General features: G+C 36.2%; 1 protein-coding gene across 3 annotated transcripts in view; it reads left to right on the forward strand.

Moving 5' to 3' along the window:
* The window catches only part of myt1lb (myelin transcription factor 1-like, b), a 112,474-nt gene that overhangs the window by 1,510 nt on the left and 90,604 nt on the right, over positions 1-20,360 (forward strand). The gene's annotated exons all lie outside the window — the stretch shown is intronic.

The following is a 20,360-nucleotide window of genomic DNA, read 5'->3' on the forward strand; positions in this document are numbered from 1 at the left end:
CTACTACTGCATTAGTGTTGTACAGCAAGCAGCCATATACTTTGTGTTAGCATGCAGCTCAAAGAGTCGTGCATGCTAATGTGGATGTTGTGAGAGGTAAACATGTCTCGCAATTCACAAGCTGGTGGGCTTGTTCTCCAGAAGCTTCTGTGGGCTTGGTTTGTTGTGTGAAATGGCACTGCACAAAAGTTGCTGGGTTGGACTTGCTGTTCAAAGGCTTGCAGACAGGTGAAATGAGCTGTTTTCAAGGAAGAATGCATGAGCATGTCTTTATAAGAAAGTGGGTTTCTTATGTAGTGGTCATATTTGTTTATACAAATTTTCCTCATTGAATATCAGATAGATTTGTATCACTGAGCATTCCCTATACCAGCTCATATATTTTGAGTGACACATTTGCTTTTCATATTTGTAATTCTTTATCTTACTCATATGTCAACAAACAATCTCTAAAGTAACATGAGCATAAACTCGTTGATCAAGAAACTGCAAATCAGAAGCCTTTCCTTCAGTTGTCTGCTAAGCGATGTGTAGCAAATGATCTTTTACGTTGCATGATGTAACTCAATCCAGCACTGTACTGTAGTCTGGTTCTGAGACAGAGTGCACTTTGTTTGGTCTTAATGATCTAAGGACAATATATGCCATCTGCTAATACCAAACTTGTGATATTGTGATTTTGGGTAAATTTATAACTTTATATTTTATAATTTATATTTAACTTTAATACTGTATTTCAGAACACTGTCATGCTGATATACATCAATATCACATGGCTGCTCATGTATTATTGCTTTTGTTTAAATTGGTAAACTTTAATCTGTGATTCTTAGGCCTCGTCTTTCTCATCACCACCTGCTTTTGGTGGTTACCAGTGTATTACAAAGGTACAAAAAATAATTCATTACTTCAATAAGTTGGTATATTAATATTATGTCAGATAAATTACGGTATTAAACTGTAAAGGTAAAAACTTTTAACCTAAAATGTTACCTTATTTTTTACGGTATTCAACTGTAAATTTAAGGTAAAACCTTTAAACAGTGTTACCATATTTTTTTACGGTATAATTCTGGCAACCACAGTAGCCATTTTTTTTTTTTACCGTATATTTTATGGATTATTTTTTACAGTGCACTAACAAATGTAACAGCAACAAAAACACGAACAAACTATTTTTTATTAACTAACATTAACACAGATTGATAAATGTATTGTTCAATGATTGTTTGTATAGGTTTATGAGGATAGTCCACGTCTTCTTCTCTGTTTTTAGTGTATTACTGTGGCAAAATTAGAGTGCCATATACTGGTCTGGTATGTATACTACATATGTTTGTATCGGTTTCATGGATTCTTGTGTATGCAGATATTTCTTGAGACAAGGGGAAAAAGATCGGATTGGGAAAGCTATGGCTTCATGTGGCTGTGGCATTATTATTTACTAATTAATCAATTCATGAGAAGTCTGTAGTTAGAATGGACATGCTTAATCTGTTTTACAGATTTGGTTATTTATTGCAATATTGAAAGGAGCATATTTTCAATTATTTGTGTTTATGGAAATGCTGAATAACATTCGATAACTAAGGCATGATGTATCAATGACCAGAACATGGTATGTCAGTTTTGTATGTTGTTTTGTATATAGTGCGAAGAAGACTTGTGTTTACTTTAATTGTGCAGAGAACTGCTGAGGGTGAAATGGCTGATGTTCATTATGCATGAAAGCCACATCAGTAATTGCGATCACGATTTCTATGCATGACGTTCAACCATTCATTGATTCCCCATCATAATCAATATTAAACCACGATCTATATCTGAATAGCTCGGCCAGTTTAAAATTAATCTTGACTTTGGTGTAGGGCTGTATAGGAGAGTGTGGAGTGTGAAGTAGATGGGAGATTAACACCAGCACTCACCTACTGGCACAACACGCACCCACGGGCGTTCATCTTGCTGGGCTGCTCGCCTGATCGCCCGACAGTCAGGCGTGTCAGAAACACAGGGGTTTGCATGAGCTATGTGCTCTGCAGGCTTGTGACAGCACATCAGTCGGAGTGAGACTCACTGCCTGCACTAGAGCCACCGCCGGTTAGTCATCGCTGTGTGGCATCACGTTCAGTGGAAGAGGGGGAGGATTACCGCTGCTTTTCTTGGAGGGATCAAGCTTCCTCTGACCAGGCTTAGTGGAGCACTGCTTTAAGAGAGGAAGCTTTCAGTGCATCCCCATGTTAGGCTCTTCTTTATAGCACTGTGAGAATTGTGTCTGAAAGCTTTGTGACTCTACGCCAGCAGATGATGGAAAGGGACGTCATTTGGATTGATTTCACTTAGTCATGCACTAGTACTGAAATATAATAATTAACTACATGCACTGACTATACACTAATATATACACTCACCTAAAGGATTATTAGGAACACCACACTAATACTGTGTTTGACCCCCTTTCTCCTTCAGAACTGCCTTAATTGTACGTGGCATTGATTCAACAAGGTGCTGAAAGCATCCTTTAGAAATGTTGGCCCATATTGATAGGATAGCATCTTGCAGTTGATGGAGATGTGTGGGATGCACATCCAGGGCACGAAGCTCCTGTTCCACCACATCACAAAGATGCTCTACTGGGTTGAGATTTGGTGACTACGGTGACTAGTACAGTGAACTCATTGTCATGTTCAAGAAAACACAATGATTCGAGCTTTGTGACATGGTGCATTATCCTGCTGGAAGTAGCCATCAGAGGATGGGTACATGGTGGTCATAAAGAAATGGACATGGTCAGAAACAGTGCTCAGGTGGGCCGTGGCATTTAAACGATGCCCAATTGGCACTGGGAGCCTAAAGTGTGCCAAGAAAACATCCCCCACACCATTCCACCACCACCAGCAGCGTGCACAGTGGTAACAAGGCATGATGGATCCATGTTCTCTTTCTGTTTACGCCAAATTCTGACTCTACCATCTGAATGTCTCAACAGAAATCATCAGAGACTCATCAGACCAGGCAACATTTTTCCAATCTTCAACTGTGCAATTTTGGTGAGCTCATGCAAATTGTAGCCTCTTTTTCCTATTTGTAGTGGAGATGAGTGGTACCCGGTGGGGTCTTCTGCTGTTGTAAGTCATCCGCCTCAAGGTTGTGTGTGTTGTGGCTTCACAAATGCTTTGCTGCATACCTCGGTTGTAACGAGTGGTTATTTCAGTCAAAGTTGCTCTTCTATCAGCTTGAATCAGTCGGCCCATTCTCCTCTGACCTCTAGCATCAACAAGGCATTTTCACCCACAGGACTGCCGCATACTGGATGTTTTTCCCTTTTCACACCATTATTTGTAAACCCTAGAAATGGTTGTGCATGAAAATCCCAGTAACTGAGCAGATTGTGAAATACTCAGACCGGCCCGTCTGACACCAACAACCATGCCACGCTCAAAATTGCTTAAATCACCTTTCTTTCCCATTCTGACATTCAGCTTGAAGTTCAGGAGATTGTCTTGACCAGGACCACAACCCTAAATGTGTTCCTGTAGCTCAATTAGTAGAGCATTGCGCTATCAAGCGCAAGGTTGAGGTTTCAATTCCCCGTGAACACATGATAGATAAAAATTCATAGCCTGAATGCACTGTAAGTCGCTTTGTATAAAAGCGTCTGATAAAAGTAATTTTCAATTTAATTTAATTTAAATGCATTGAAGCAACTGCCATATGATTTTCTTGATTAGATAATTGCATTAATGAGATATTGAACAGGTGTTCCTAATAAACCTTTAGGTGAGTATATATATATATATATATATGCCGTGTCTCTGAGTTCACCTCCAGTCTATGACCGCCTCAGAACTTCAACCAGAAAACAACTGGCTTCCTGAAGAAGAATGTTTGGCCATCAGTTGTGATCACAAGCTCAAGCGCACTTGGGTTATGCAGCAGGAAACAAACACCAAACCAAGTCCACCTTCAAATGGCTTAAGAAAAGAACATTACGATTTTGGAGTGGGCAAATCAAAGTCTGGACCAATTGAAATGCTGTGGCAGGACTTTCACAGCCCTGTCATGCTCAAAAACCCTCCAATGTGGCTGAATTAAAACAGTTCTGCAAAGAAGAGTGGGACAAACATTTTCCACAGCAATGTGAAAGACTCATTAACAGTTATCGCAAATGCTCAATTGCAGATGTTGCTATTAAAGCTGGCACAACCAGCTATTCGATTTAAGGGGGCAATTACTTTTTCACTTAGTGCCAGGCAGGTTTGAACAGCTTTTTTCCCTATCATTTCAAAACTGTATTTTGTATATAGTCGGGTTATCTTTGTGTAATATTAAAATTAGTTTGATGACCTGAATCATTAAAGTATGACAAATATGCAAATAAATAAATTAAATAATAATAAAAAAAAACAGGATGGGGGCAAAAACCTTTTTAAACCACTAAACCACTAGGACTAAACTAAATCTGTATAGTCAGCCACTGTAATGTGTCAGTCATACAGAATGTTCATTTTGTTGCTTCTTTCAATATCTTTAAAGTGATAGTTCACCCAAAAATGAAAATTCTGTCATTAATTACTCACTCTCATGTCGTTCCAAACCCATTAGACCTTCGTTTCTTTTCGGAACACGACTAAGATATGTTTGCTGAAATCTGAGAGCTTTCTGACCCTTTATAGACAGCAATGGAACTGAAATGTTCCCAGACCCAGAAATGTAGTAAGGACATTGTCCATGTGGCATTGGTGGCTTAGTCACTGAGGGTGAGTAAATTAATGACAGAATTTAAATGTTTGGGTGAACTACATCTTTAATGCTTTTTGTTTACAAAGAGTAGGGCTTACTTGTTCATTAATGACTAAAGTTAAAGCTCCACAATGAACACATAATCTCATTAATTTGAAAGCCACGTTCTAATATCATTCAAAATAAGACTGAGTCTACTGTTCTGCAGTTTTACTGAGGATGTTTGTGGTCGATAGTTTTTGATTCCATATGATTTATTGTTTGTGTTTTTTGCCATGTTTACATCACCCTGAATAGCATAAACTAAATGAATGCGTGTAGTTGTATTAAAACTATTATTCTAGTCAGGATATAATGCTAATAAATTCCATTTTTGTGCATGTCATTACATCTCGTACAGCGAGCCTTTGAGCTCATTTGCAGCAGCTGATTGTTTACAGTTTGCTGGAAGTCATACCCATAACTCGTACACTTTGTCACAGGCTATATGAATACGATGCATATTTGGCCACTACATTATATTTGACTCAGTTTAAATGAGCTACTTGTGCAGCGTTTGAGCTATAAAGATGTTGGCACCATGTGAACTCATGTGAAAAATCATGTGAACAAGAATATCACCAACATCATGAGAGTGTCATGCTGACAACAGCTCATGGCTCACTGTGACAGCTTCCATAAATATTCGGTTTAGATATTTTGGGTATAATGTACATAGATATGAATGTTCGTGAACATTTAACCCATCCACCAGCCAGTGCCATTCTTTGTGGATGCAGGATTGGAAAAACAGTCAGAAAATCCCTGGAAAATGCTAATTTCAAGGCTTCCTGCTGGATTTTTAACCTCTGTCTTTGAATGTTAATGGCATTCAGTGTATGTCTGCCAATGGAAGTACGCATTTGAGATTAATTGTTACAGAGGCAAAAATAGTCCTCCCCACACAGGGCTAAGAAGAGCAGAGGGATATTGGAAAATGATTACAAAACAGTCATCCATAATTCATCAAGCATATTGGTGAGGGCGCAGGACTCTTATTATGGCTGCTCTTTAAATCAGATTTGTCGGTTTTGATCACTGCAAACTCTTCTAGTCACACGACTGAAATATTGGGCAAATATTACCCTGTCTAATGGATAATTGACTAAGACAAGTGATACCACTGGGACTGAATGTGTAATAGCTGAGAAGAGCACAATCATGATTTGATGGTTGTTTCAGAGCAGATGTTCTCATCTCATTCTTGCACACATTGTTGGATTTGATTTTGATCAAATGCAAACTGTAATCGGGGATGATGATTGTAAGTTATTGTTATCATTATGGAACAATGGTTTTCAATTTCTTTTGAAAAAGGAAATAAACAATAAATTAGTTGTCATCAATTTGGTTTCCTAAATATTAACCACGATTTAGTGTGTGTCTACCAAGAGCCTTTTATGATCACAAATCCTAAACCAAATCACAAAGTGCATTGTTTTAAACCTCATAATCATGTACTTAACATCTGAATAGTTAACTGAACGTATTCTGGTATTATCACTCCATTTCAGTGCACATTATAAGTGAAGTAAATATTAATAACCCATGACATTTCTGTTTAATTTCTTTTGCTACACCGAAAACATGAAGTTCAACAACTGCTTAAGTAGCAAATATCTTTGCATTACCCTACACTGTACATTGCACTCAATGTTTTTGTTCTTTTTGCTGAGAAAAGTGATTTGCTGAGATTTACCAGTAAACTCTCTGAGGCCAAAACAATTGTGAAAAAAGTTAATATTTTAATAGGGGAAAATCAAAGAAAGTACAGTCTGATATTATAATTTATGATAATTACTGATAATTCAGAAAAAAAATGCACTGAATTTGGTAACCAATGACCAAACCCAGTCACTTAGTTTGTCGGAGACCTGCAACACTTTAGTATAAAAATGAAAATGCTTTTGGATTTCAATGAAAAATGTTAAAATACTGAGCTGTGTATGAAAAATGTGAGGGCATCACAAAACTCCATAACAGACCAATATTCTCTAAGTAAAGCTGTCAGAGAAAAACCCTCATACAGTTTTGACTATTCAGGAGAAATAAAAGCTGAAATGGTGAGATTTGTCAGCCAACAAATGAAGCTCACTTATTGTTGATTGCATCTCTTGTCATTGTACGAAAACTTTTTTTGTGTGTGTTGAAATTACTCACCTAGCTACGAGTGCAATTACTTTGAGCTATCGATTTCTATTGCCTCTGCTCTTTAGGCTTCCAGAACACCTTGATAGCTCATTTTGACATTTGTAAAATCAATCAAGTGCACTGCCTGTACTGTTTGCAGGAAAGCGAGAGGTTGGACCCCAAATAAAACTTAAAGCACTGGAAAGAAGACAACCATCTCAAAGCACAATATGGAAGGGTCTTTCATAAAAAAAAAAAAATCAGTAATAGAATGCGCAAAACAAAATTTCTCTTTGTGTTTTATTTGGTTAAATGATTTAAGCTATAAACAAGATGCCAGTGATTGGCTTAATGCATTTCAGGCTTGAGGTCCAGTTGTACTGTATATACTGTACTTAATGTATGTTTCTGCGTTCATTCGTCTTCATAACAGCAGCAAACTTTAGATCAGCAGATAGACGATACATTTAAAATCTGTAGTGTTAAGAGGGCGTATTGTTTTTATTAAAACAGTAACTTAAGGTACATGGTTCAGTAGTGTGTTCATGAAAGCATGTCTTGAAAAAAAGTCACAATCAACTGCAATGTTGATAAACCTGAACATTTAAATCAACATTATAACACTACAGGTACAATACAGATCCAATCAACAGTATATTGATTGATTAAAAGCTTGTATTAATAATATTTATTGTATAGTGTTTCATTCTTTCTGCTTTAGCATTTTCCTAAAAAACTTACCATCCAGCACCAGCATGTTATTTATGTATATATATATATATATATATATATATATATTGAAGAAAAAAAATGAAAAAAGACTGTCAAATTTAGAATGATGATCAAAGAATAGATGGAATAGATCACTTCCATGAACAGTCCCAGAGTAATCTACTAACTACAAACTAATCCTGTCTGAATGATGCGCTGGTCATTGTAGCTCAAGGTGGTGAAGTCATGACTCATGGGATATTAAAGGTAATATCATGATACAATGACATACCCAAAACCTGTTTGCATGCACAAACCATATACATTTATCAAATACTAAGGCAAGTGCACAGAGAGGTGTGGAGAGAATTGTAAGAACAAGAGACAAAAGTGAGTCCCAGGGGCGCTTTTGTCAGCGGTTTTGTGAAGAGGCGAGTGAGACCCCCAGCTGCATGCTGGAATTGCCCTACTTCCAAAAGCTACCTCTTGCTATTGTTTGTGCTGGATTTACTAAGCACTGACTGAGCCAACAACATCCACAAATCACCTGATTGGTCTACTATTGTGGTTTATTTTTTGTAAATGCAGCTATTTCTTTTGAAACGTTGATTTGCAAGGTCTTTTTGTTTCAATAAAAACCTGCATGAGGCACTAGAAAACAGAAACAACATCGCCTGTTTTAGCACAGTCTGTTTGAAAGCAGAGGAAGGTGCTGCCCGCGTCTTGCTCTGACCTATTTTTTACAGCCCTGCCCAACACTTGCTGTATGGAGCTCCAAAATAGCTCAGTAAGAAAAGTGGTGCAAGCATTTCCATCTTGCATAACAGGCTGATCGTTCTTTTGGCCAGCGAAGGCTCTGAGAAATAGAGCAGTGTACACTGAGAGTAACACGAGCAGGCAGATAATTGCATCAGGGCGTTTCCAGACTGTTGTAGTGCCACATTTTCACCAACTACTGCGAGGCTGGGAAGGGATTCGTCTAGCCCTCTTTTTTGACATACCAAGTAATGCTAGTATGCGAGAGCTTAATGCCATCACTGATTAAAGGACTAGCAGACTACTGTAGCTTTTTGTAGAATGTGTTAAAAAGAAATGTAAATAGTCATAGTCATTTCAGGTTCTATGTTTACACAACACACTCAAACATGCTGATCTCAATTTGTTGATGTTTTCGTCTCAATTCAGAGGACTCTTAAAAGTTGGTTATCGTTAAACCCTATTTCTGTGGACTTAGCCTTCAGGTTCCCAAATGTGGATTTTTTTAATCTTTCCCAAATGTGGATCAGCTGCTTCACATCCTGCTAAATGTCCATGTTTCTCTCTATTGCCAACTAAAGTGGGCTGTTCGTCCTCTGTATTCTCTTTTATATAATCTGAGGATATCTGTAGAACTAATTTGGATGGAACACATTTTCTAAACAATGTTTGTGTTATCTTTTTTCTGACCTCTAAAATGTTATGTACTGACTGGGACGGGATTTTGCTCTGGTCATGTACACTGGATGAGAGCATTACCAAATCTTATGAAATAACCCAGACATAAATGCAATTTAGTTTTATAAATTACATATAATTTATGCATTTTACCATTATAATTATGTACATTATAATTGTTATAACAATTGTAAAAGGTATAATCGCTACTATAGCAGTCTGTCAATACAAATTATTGGAATCTTCTTATTGATAAAATTGTATTTTTACACCAGATGTAAAATGCAGCTTTTATTGTGGTACACTGAGGAAAAACGTAAACGTAATGATCATGAATGCTGTCTGAATAGGTCTTGTTTTGGTACGTGCTTCTACTGTCTCTGTGTCTGTGCATTAGCTCTTTACTGTTGGTGTTGTACGGCTCTGTTGTGCTGGTTTGTGGTGAAGGGTTTGTTTTAAGCGTGAAGGACACTAGAATCTGTCATGTCTGGCAGGCAGCCCTCTCTGGATACATCTGCCCGAGTGCTGCAGATCCTCTCTGGGTGTGTGCTGTGCTGCTGTGGGCTATTTCAGTGAGTCAGTGTGGATGTGTCTGAGACTCCATTGTGACTATAGACCAGGCGACATCAGGGGATTTCATTTCCAAATCTCTGACATTCATAAGCTTGCTAACCGCTAATCCACATCTGTGCAAAGCAACCCATCATCCAGCTGCTGAGCATGCAGAGGAACTGTGTGAATGACTGAAAAACTGAAAAAAGTAGCATCTAAAAGAATGTGAGGTGTATTTTGTGGATCTGTGCCTGTATTTATAATACATTATAATGGTATTCTTAAGGCATTATAATGAATGCATAACACATTATAAAAATCCTTATAATATGCTATATCATCTCATGAATATTCATAAGAACAGTTTAAATATATTATAATATTTACTTATTTGTGGTTATAGCTTTTAAGGGTATGATACTTTATAACACAATGAACATGTTGCATCAACTTTTACAAAGGATTATATTTCTCAGTTATAATGTATTATAAGTCTCATATCTTGCCATTTATGCTACTTTACTTAAAGCGGTCAAAGTCACTTATAAGTAGTAATAATAATATTATGAATAAAATTTAGTTATCTCAAATAGTCATAAGATCAAATATTAGATCAGATGAATGTGTAATATGACACATTTGCTTTGAACTATTTTTATTGTAATATCAGTTTGATTATTTTGATGGTACCCTTTAGACAAGTAACTCTGCGACTACATTTCAACTAGCGGTCATTAGAGTATTAGAATGTCTGCTACTGTAAATATATGCTAAAACTTTATTTTGACAGTCAATCAACAGATAAACTGACTGTAAGTGTCTTTGCAAGTACGTCAGCTTGTTCTTCCATACTAGATTCTACCATTCTTGAGCATACTGTATTAATACTGTATTAATACTGTATTAATACTAATAGTTGTCATGTAGTTGCAAAGTTGCTAATAGTCGATTGAGGACAATCAAAATAAAATGCAAAACATAGTTGCTGTTATTTTTTCCAGTTGGTGTATTAAACTCCATCAATTAATTAACATTAGCTCCAAAGGAAACACTCAACGTCTAACCACTCACAAGCTGTAGTAAGATACTGTGCAGATCTTAAATAAACAATGTCAGGATATTCCGGTTAAACTTATAACCGGAAATATACGTAAGTATTATGATTTATTATAATTGGTATTAACAATTTATACTTTTATAACATATTTTATATATATATATATATATATATATATATATATATATATATATATATATATATATATATATATATATATATATATATATATATTTATTATAATGCATTATGCATCCATTATAATGCCTTAAGAGCTTATTTGAGCTCCACACATGAAAGACTTTAATGAAATATTTTACATACAAATTTTATAACAATGAGCATTCAATAATTTTGAACTTCCTTCTCAAACTTTTCCTCTTCTTTTCTCACTTTACTTTAATGAGACTGTAGTGTTTGTGGGAGGACAGTTTGTACTTGTTGTTTATACACAGGTATTAATATGTATCATTTACAAACACAAAATGTACCGTTCTGTGCGTTTTTTACTGATGCTAAAATTTATAATTTAGATGTATTTAAACATTTAAAAAGTTATCTTTTATATCATTAAGATATTCATATTATTTAGATTTAGATTTTAAGCCTCCTTCACTTGCTTCAAAACCTTAACCTAACTATTTTATAGTGAATATAAAAGGATTTAAAACAAAAAATGGCTTTGGGTCTGTTCCTCGCACTCGTATGGATTCTGAAGATTTGGATTACAGCGCACAAAAAAAAAAAAAAAATGGTTAATTTATGGTTTATTGTCAGTGACAGCATTTCGGAAAATACCTTTTGTGTCCCTAGGCTGTGAAAAGTAAACATTTCATGACAAGTAATGGTTAATTGATTGCAAAAATTGTATTTATTTTAAGGGTTTTAAGTGTAGTCTTGTTTAACATTATGTAGGCATATTCTTAAGAGCTTGCAGCGGAAATCACACAGAACAGAACAAAATGTTATAATTTCATATTAAGTAAATGAATGAACAATTGAATAATGCAACAGAAAACATAAGGCCATTGATATGAGAACTAAAAGAACAATAATAATATAATTAATGCCGCAATTTCAATATTCATAAGGATTAATTTTTAGGTGCTGTCAATACGTCAGTATTGTACGTTAAGTAAAAGTGATTGTTTTGTAAAACCACGTTTTACATAAAATACATAGAAATTATCTCTATATTAAATTATATTAAATTTTTTTTTTGAGGGCCTGTCCTTCAGTACTGATGAAAGGCTACAAATCCCTCTCCAAAAGACCTAGTAAAGTTCTGGGGTGCATTTCCCAAAGCCATAGTTGATAACCTGTTAGGAACTTACTTGGTTGGCAATGGGAAATTGCATTGCAACCAACAAAGTTGCTAACTTAGTTAGCAACTATGGCTTTGGGAAACGCATCCCTGGTCGATCTGCATTGTTGGATTGTGGATCGACCAATCAGATCCAAGGACCTGTTGTATAAATAGTATTAAAGGGATGGGTTACCTCAAAATTAAAATTTGTTCACGTTATCCTAAAAGATATTTTAGAGAATGTTGGTAACCAAACACTCAATGGTAGTCATTGACGCTTCCAGTTTTTATTTATTTAATTATTTATTATTATTTTTTTCATAAAATGAAATTGAGTGGCTACCAGCGACTGTTTGGCTACCAACATTCCTCAAAATATCTTCTTTTGTGTTCAGCTGAAGAAGTTTGTAACAACTTGACAGTGAGTACATGATGACAGGACTTTCATTTTTGGCTGAACTATGACCAATAGTATGTATGACCAATAAGGATGCTTGCTTACTAATATTAATACTAAATGTTAAACAAACAAAAAGAGCATCCCGTATCATGTTGTTGTTGAGAAGTATGAGAAGTTTTCTGATTTGTTTCTGGTGCAGGTCATGAAGGCTGGTTGCTGTAGTGTGTGGAGGCATGTCATGTAATGCATTAGCATGGCTGGCTGCTCCTGCTGTGACGGGGCGATGGCTGCTGTGGTCCCGCCCCTGTGCTGCTGGTGTTGGCTGGCTCTGGCTGTCAGTCAAACGGCAGGACGGTGTAGGGCTCTGGTTGCGTGACTGCTGGGCAACACCTGTCACAGTGTGTTCCTATCTGAGACAGATATGAGCTGACAGCTCGAAGACTCTCTCTCTCTCTCTCTCTCTCTCTCTCTCTCTCTCTCTCTCTCTCGCACTTCCTTGCCATCTCAAGGTTTGATGCATAAGAGGAAGGGCATATATACAGTATATGATATATAACCATGAGCATTTTGTTGGCTATTTTACATTTGCTAATTAATGATAAGTAAGTTATTTTTGGTGAACTGGCCAAATGGGTTTGATCAGAATTGATTTGTGATTCAGTTAGATTTGGTTGGAGGTTCTATCATTTGTAGAGGTTTCTTAAACAAAAGTAGATGTTTGCCTGGAATCAACTGAAACTATTTTTGGAGAGGTAACTTTGAGAAAACAGTCCTGAGTACAGAGTTGTTCATAACGAAAGTGCATTTATTCTGCTCTGACTGCTGTTTTTAACGCAAGAGTATGCAATGAATTAAATAAATTACAACAAAGCTTCACATATTTTAAAAAGGCACCCCAATTTTTTTTATTGCTTTTAAAATAATTCATAAATTAATAATAATTAAGAAAAATAATTATAATTTCTTACAAAAAAGTATTAAAATATATTACTTTTGTGTTTTTTGTTGCATTTATGGAACACTGTTTTCAGTCACTGCATAGGTATTCACAGCAAACAAAATAAACATTGCATGATATGACTGTACATGATATGTAATAGTTAAACAATTTAATTTTTCAAAATTATTTGGCAGAAGTCACAAAGAAAAGAACAAAATGGTATTATTTCATATTAATCAAATGAGTAAACTGCATTTAATAAATGTAATTGAAACAATGTAATCGATATGACAATCGAATAGAATCAATAAATTAATGACCATATTTCAATAGTCATAAAAAAGGATTTATAAATATTGGTACGTCTGTAAAGTTGTTCATAGGCAAATAATTGACCTTTTTAGATGCTGTCAGAATTGTAATTTTCACTGTCTATGTAAATCCAAGTAAATGTACATGCAGTTGAACCACACTTCATGTAAATATACATGCACTCTTAAAAATAAAGGTGCTTAAAAGGTTCATCACAGCGATGACATAGAATATTATTATTTTTTGCTTCAACAAAGAACCATTCAGGCAAAAGTTCTTTAAAGAACCACCTTTTCGTACCATTTTATAATAGCAGCATGTAGCACCTTTATTTTTAAGAGTGTATGAATACTAATGAGATCACATCGGGTTATCAGTGCATATGTTCAGTTTTTGAGGGCAGGACACACATGTGTCTGAGTCTCTCGAGTGTCTCTAACAACCTCACACTCACTCACATGTGAATGAGTAGCAGAACCGCATTGGTATGTGTGCTGTAATTAGTCTTATTCTAGGATCTAATGATAACACAATACTTAAAAAAAAAAAAAAAGGCTAAGAAATTTTCAAAACTGGATAAAGTGAAATTATTCTGTCAGTCATTCTGGAGGGAGAGAGAAAGGATGCCATTTATCCTCAGTGACTGACAACATTAGTTCTGTTCCAAAACATTGTCAGCTGCCTTCATAGATAAGGTTTCCAAACAGCCTTCTAACATAGACTGCATTGGAGAGATTTAGTTAATTCAATATTAGCCGATAGAGTCAGGAGAAATGTCTTTACATATAAATGTACTGATGAAATGCAGTTTATTGTACCATTAAAGGGATAGTTCACTCAGAAATGAAAATTATTTATTTTACTTACCCTGCTGTCATTCCAAATAACAAATTATTATTATTATTATTTTATATATTCTCAAGTCGATTTTCACAATCTATTGAAAGGTCATGCAACCAAGTATTTCAAGCTTTAAAAAGCACACAAGGACATCATTAAAATAATCCATATGAATGGAGTAATTGAAATACTTTACTAATATACAAATACTAACTGAAGAGACACAATTGAACAGACCTTTATTCATTTATGAACATTGATTGACCTACATACACAGAGCACTTCAAATATTGTAAACTAAAACTCAAATGTGCGTTACGCATGAAAACCAACCAGGTTTGTTCTCACATGTCAAGAAAGCTCATATTTTCATGCACTTTTTGAAGGTTTTTGATGATATTTGAATGCAGTGACTCTCAGTGAATGGATTTTGGAATGGAATTTTAACAAATTTAGGTTTCAAGGATGAGACAGTCTTATGATTTTGACATGAGGCTGAGAAAATGAATGAACTGTCCCTTTAAGAACCTTTTGAACATGTCCGGGTTTTTATTTTAAACTTAATTTTTATAGTGATTTCATATAGAATTTAAAATTTGCATTAAGGCATTAAAGAAAAGCAAAAACAAACATGGCACTGTATAAATAAAACTGTATCAAACAAATCCCAAGATGTGTTCAGAATCATGAAATAATTAAATAAATAAATAGCAAATTTCAATCTTTTATTATTATTTTTATTATTATTACTGATTTTGATGCTTCTTAAAGACTGGCACAACCATTTGAGCTGCTGTTGTGAGTGATTGTTGATTTCAGGACCCTGGACAGCAGCTCAGAGAAAGCCAACAGTATGGGTCAGCCCCCCGAACAAACGCTGAATGCCTCATACTGCATTAGCTTCTGTACTAATCACCTTCACCTTCAGGGAGCTCCTAAAGGCCTTTCAGCATTATTACCCTAACATTAGCAGTCATGTTGTTCTGTTCCCTCTGAATGAGAGTATCAGTATAACCGGAGACTGATGATGTTTACCCTCCCATGAGTATTGCTTCTCTCAGATGATGGGGCTGTTGGCAATCTTCTTGTTTACCCACGTTTGGCTCTGGCTCAAAAGGTATCCCCTGATTTTATTTTGATTGTTTATTTTTTTCTAAAGCTTCATAATTGGAGGTTGCCAGGATAATACTGGACTGAAAATAAAGAGAAAGACAGATGTGCATATGTGATAATTAACTCCTTCCCAATGGAGAGTCACTGGCCTGTGAGGCACAATATATCGCACTGCCAGCCCACTAAAGGGCATGTTTTGGGAATCTGACAGTGGCCAGCAGCATGCTAATGTCACACTTTTGATGAGGAGACACAATTCCAAAGTGTGACAACAGCTTTACCCTTGGAGAAAGCAGAGAGTGTGAGCGAACAGAACAAAAGACAGGCAAACAAACAAAGAGCGACATAGATTGCATCTTTAATAGCACATGCATGAGAAAAATATGTCAGTGAAACAAAGCAAGAAGCAGAGCAGGATTTATGGATGACTGGCTTCAGTGTTGTGAGCATCATGCACATTGATAATTATTGATAGATATTAAACCTCTTAACAAAGTGAAACCGAGCTGCATCTTCATTTAAATCACAATAACAATGATTTGTAATCCTCATCCAAATATCTCTGTTTTAGTGTACTGTGCAGTTTTACTAGGAGTTACAGATATGCAATGTTTAATTCTATAAGTAATACAGTATTTGTGCATAAAACCAGTATATGAGTGCATTATCTTTGAAAAATGTTTAAATAATGGGAATGGCTGGCTTCCACAAAAGCATATACCATTGATTAACAACCCTGATAGCTCGCAGTAGGTCTGTCTTTAAAAGTTTATTAGTTATCATTGAAAATTTGTTTCTCTGTGGAGATTATGAATGGAGTTTTTACTTTTTTCACACTCTATTTCAATAAACATGCTTCCTCATTTACAATACTCTAGATTCATAAACATTAGAAGGAGAATAAGAACACATTCATGTGTATACACACCTATTGTGAATCCTACTGACATTTTGTCTAAGGTTCTTTTCTTTGCACACATGTAAAAGCATGTGTATGCAAATGTTGGTTTGTGACACACAATGCTAAATCTATTGAGAAAACTACAGTAAGAATCAATTAATAAAGGACTAAAGGACTGTCCTTGGAAAATGGCAGCCAAAAAGAACCACTGATATTCAGCCATGCTTTATTCTGCATAATGCATAATTTGACGGATTGCCCCTTTAAATACAATACAATATCCCAATGTCTCTCTGGCCCGGCACGTTGCAAGTCTTTTGTCCCAAAGCAATTAAAACATCTTTGACAAGAGCTGTTTGTTCAGTCGACACACTCTTTGACACGAGAAAGGAAAAATGAACCATATTTCCTCTTTTCTACAGCCTCATGGTGAGCAGAAACAAAAAAAGGAAATAGAGCAGGAAGAGATCAGTACAGGAAGACAAGAAACAGTGAGGAATACCTTTAACTGTACGACAAAAATAATGGGAATGTAGGCACTAATAACAACATGTCAACACTCCCTTCAGCCTGCATGACAGTGTATGTGGGGGGCGGATAAAGAGACAGTAGCAGACAGTAGCGTGACTAAGATGAGACGTAACAGGAGCTGAGGGTGGTCATCCTCAGGGCAGTTTGCTCCACCACTCCAAAAGAGAGAAAGCAACATTACATCCGGATTGAGGGCCTCTGTTACAGCTAATGTATCAAAGCAATGAAATAAAATGAATGGATGTATAAATTCTGTAAAACACGAAGAATAAAACTATTCTTTAAACCATACTCCACATGCTTGCACTACGGCCGACAACAGGACAAATGGATTTGGAACGTTCTCTTTCGTGCATAAAGTGTGTCCTAATTCGTGTATTTATGCGCTATGTTGTTTTGTAGTATAAATAGTGTGAGTAGTGTGATCACACTGAGAATTCCAAAAATAAAAAATGAACTTTAAATACCCAGATGATGCGTTTACTGAAAAATGAAAGTGAAATGTTGAAAGTGTGGGATGTTGGACACTTCATGTACTCAACTGTTGCAGCTTTATTGATGTTGCAGAGGGGGAGGAGCTATCAGACTGGTGTAAGATATTGTGAATTTCATATCATAAAATCGTTTCATTTAGTTACTTAAATAATTAACATTACTTTTTTTTAAGTAACAGAATTTGATTCACAGTATTGCTGGATGCATTTTTATGCATTTTTTAAGGGATATCATGCAACTCATTAAAGTGGTTTAAAGTTTGGACCCAGTTCTTCGTAAGACTCAAGAACAATATGACTCATCTCCATGAGGACTGGATAAATTGGGATTGACCTGCTGATGTAAAGATGTCAGAAAAACATGTTCAATAAGAGGCAAATAGTTATATGGCCTTGCAGGGATGGGTGCTCTAGTGTTCCTCTTTCACTGCCCATTTGAACTATCTGTAATCTGCCCTGAGGGTTTTGCCCTTCAGTGCGCTTATTTAGCAGTTGCTTTGTTTCCTTGATGTACAAGTCAGGGCATTCTTCATTGTGCCGAACTGTATATACAATATTGCTTTGTGTTTTGGTGTTAGACCCCCTGGGTGTAATAGTTCTAGTGTGCTGAAAGGTTTGAAATATATGGGGACATTTTGTTTGTTGAAAATCCTCTGGAGGTTTTCAGATTCTTCAGTCATATACTGTACAGAGTGATGATGTTGTTGTGTTTGTTTTGCTGGCCTTTTATTCTGGTGTTTCCACCAGCTTCTTCTGTTCTGGAGATCAAGTGACTGGAGATCACAGAGAACTGTGGAAATGGACCAGGGGGTACTACAATGAAATGTGTCAAGGGATAAATATCATAAGAATACAGCAAGGATGAAGCATTAGGCTTAGTGGAGCTACATTAAGCCTGATGCTAATGCAGCCATTTAGGACACTATATTTTATTTCTAGATTATATAATTCACTGGCAGAGTTTTCAGAGTACAGATGTTGTAGGATCAAGCTCAACAAAAGTGGCCAATCTTTCTTTCTCACTGCTACCATACATCACAGTAACAGACTTTCGACCTACAACTCCTGGTTTAAATAACTGGTGACTAATCAGTTAAGCTTAACCAAAGATAAAACATCGATGATGGGTAATGTCAAGGAATATGCAGCTCCACACCAGTAACATTGTTTACCTTTGGCCTCTGTACACTATTTGTCTGCTGACTCCCATCATACAGGCACATGGCTTCTCCTACCATTACTGTATTGATGATACACAGCTTTATCTCTCAGTTCAACCAGATGATCCAACGGTAGCTGCACGGATCTCAGGCTCACAACTACCCCATCAAATTCAGTTAGAAATCATGGTGTGGTCTTTGATGACCAGCTGACCTTCAAAGACCACATTGCAAAAACTGCTCGATCTTGCAGGTTTACATTTCATGACATCAGAAAGTTCAGGCCCTTGCTAATGGAGCATGCTGCACAACTTCTTATCCAGGCCCTTCTTATGCAGTGCTCTTCTGGCTGGACTTCAATCAACACAATCAAACCTTTACAAATGATTCAGAATACAGCATCATGACTAGTCTTCAGTGATGCCTAAAGAGCCCATGTTACACTTCTCTTTATCTCCTTGCACTGGTTACTGGATGTGGCTCGCAACAAGTTCAAGTCAGTGATGCTTGCATATAGAACAGCCACAGGCTCAGCACCTTCCTACTTCCACTCATTATTACTAATCTAAAACCCTTCCAGAAGTCTGAGATCCACTAGTGAGCGACGCCTCACATCACAGAGAGGCTCAAAATCACTTTCCAGAACATTCTCCTTCACCATTCCTGGCTGGTGGAATGATCTTCCCACCCCTATCCAGAATGCTAAATCCTTAACAGTTTTCTAGCAACAGCTGAAAACTCATCTCTTTCAACGCTACTTGACTTCATCCAAAAAAAACTAACTTTGTCTTTCTGTTTATTTATTCCTTCCTTCCATTTAAACCTGAAACTTGGTATGACGAGCACTTCCTGTGTCTGTTTGCCTCTTCAAGACAAATTGCTTTATGTAATTCTAAATTTGTAAGTTGTTTTGGATAAAAGCATCTGCAAAATCACTAAATGTAAATGTCTAGTCCTGCAACAATTACTTAGAAACTAAGCTTTGTGTATCGGTGGATTTATCTGAGATCTCAGAGATCAGTTCAGACGTGGTACAAAGGTTAACTAATTAGACTGGAAATTATGGATTTAGCCTCTTTCTCAAACATCACCACTCTATCCCAAGTGACCAGATAAAGAAGGTGCGCAAAAGGCAGTAGACCTTGTATGTGTCAAAATGTTGAAGGTCTCTATGAAGGTCTTGTACATTCACAGTTCAGTGCTCCAGACTTCATATTATGAGGTCTCCAGAAAGGCATGTGGAAGATTGGCAGCCTCAGACCTTTTGGTCCTCTTCCAAGTCCACATTTGTGGTGATGTAATGCCAGTGTTGGGTATCAGTTCAACAGTGCAGGCTTTGCAAAAAATGGTACATTGGGGGAATATCACAGACATAAATGAGGCATTTAAAATTGTTCTTCTATGGCATCACTGTGAAAACCTCCTTTTGGAACCTTTATTAAACCTTTAGTTTAGAGCAAAACTAACTAATATTTGAATATCTTAAAAGATCAAAGCTAACTGACATTTAAATCTCCTGAAAGAACAACACCCAGCAAACATTTGAATCTCTTTACTAACTGACCAACATTTGAATCTCTTAATAGAACAAAACTGGAGAACATTTAAATCTCGTCATAGAACAAAACTGACATTTATTTAAATCTCTATTAGAACTAAACTGTCCAATGTAAATCTGTTGACAGAACAAACTGATTTAA

This window comes from Carassius auratus, chromosome 17, assembly GCF_003368295.1.
Source record: "Carassius auratus strain Wakin chromosome 17, ASM336829v1, whole genome shotgun sequence".
In the NCBI taxonomy this organism is placed as follows: Eukaryota; Metazoa; Chordata; class Actinopteri; order Cypriniformes; family Cyprinidae; genus Carassius; species Carassius auratus.